This window comes from Amblyraja radiata, chromosome 43 (assembly GCF_010909765.2).
Source record: "Amblyraja radiata isolate CabotCenter1 chromosome 43, sAmbRad1.1.pri, whole genome shotgun sequence".
Classification (NCBI taxonomy): Eukaryota; Metazoa; Chordata; class Chondrichthyes; order Rajiformes; family Rajidae; genus Amblyraja; species Amblyraja radiata.
In genome coordinates this window covers 12691104-12692140 of record NC_045998.1, presented here as the reverse complement: position 1 = coordinate 12692140, position 1037 = coordinate 12691104, and positions in this window count along the sequence as shown.

Below are 1037 nucleotides of genomic sequence, written 5' to 3'. Positions count from 1 at the left end.
ATGCCAGGTCATTTGATATGTTTAATGTCGAGATAGATAGATTCTTGATTAGTGCAGGTGTCAGGGATTGTGGGGAGATGGCAAGATAATGGGGTTATATTTAGGAACATAGAAAATAGGTGCAGGAGTAGGCCATTCGGCCCTTCGAGCCTGCACCGCCATTCAATATGATCATGGCTGATCGTCCAACTCAGTATCCTGTACCTGCCTTCTCTCCATACCCCCTGACCCCATTAGCCACAAGGGCCACATCTAAATCCCTTTTAAAAATAGTAAATGAACAGGTCTCAACTACCTTCTGTGGCAGAGAATTCCACAGATTCACCACTCTCTGTGTGAAAAATGTTTTTCTCACCTCGGTCCCAAAAGATTTCCCCTTTATCCTTAATCTGTGACCCCTTGTTCTGGACTTCCCCAACATCGGGAACAATCTTCCTGCATCTAGCCTGTCCAACCCCTTAAGCAATTTGTAAGTTTCTATAAGATCCCTCCTCAAACTTCTAAATTCTAGCGAGTACAAGCCGAGTCTAACCAGTCTTTTCTTCATATGAAAGTCCTGACATCCCAGAAATCAGTCTGGCGATCCTTCTCTGTACTCCCTGTATGGCAAGAATGTCATTCCTCAGATTAGGAGACCATAACTGTGCGCAATACTCCAGGTGTGGTCTCACCAAGACCCTGTACAACTGCAGTAGAACCTCCCTGCTCCTATACTCAAATCCTTTTGCTATGAATGCAAACATACCATCCGCTTTCTTCACTGCCTGCTGCACCTGCATGCCTAGTTTCAATGACTGGTGTACCATGACACCTAGGTCTCGTTGCATGTCCCCTTTTCCTAATCGGCCACCATTCAGATAATAATGGGGGTTGAGAGGGAATAATAGACCAGCCATGAATGAATGGCGGAGTAGACTTGATGGGCCGAATGGTCTAATTCAGCACATATAAATTATGAACTCATGAAGTGCAGATGCTGCATTACACAAAAGGGCACGAAGTGCTGGAGTAACTCAGCTGGTCGGGCAGCATCTCCG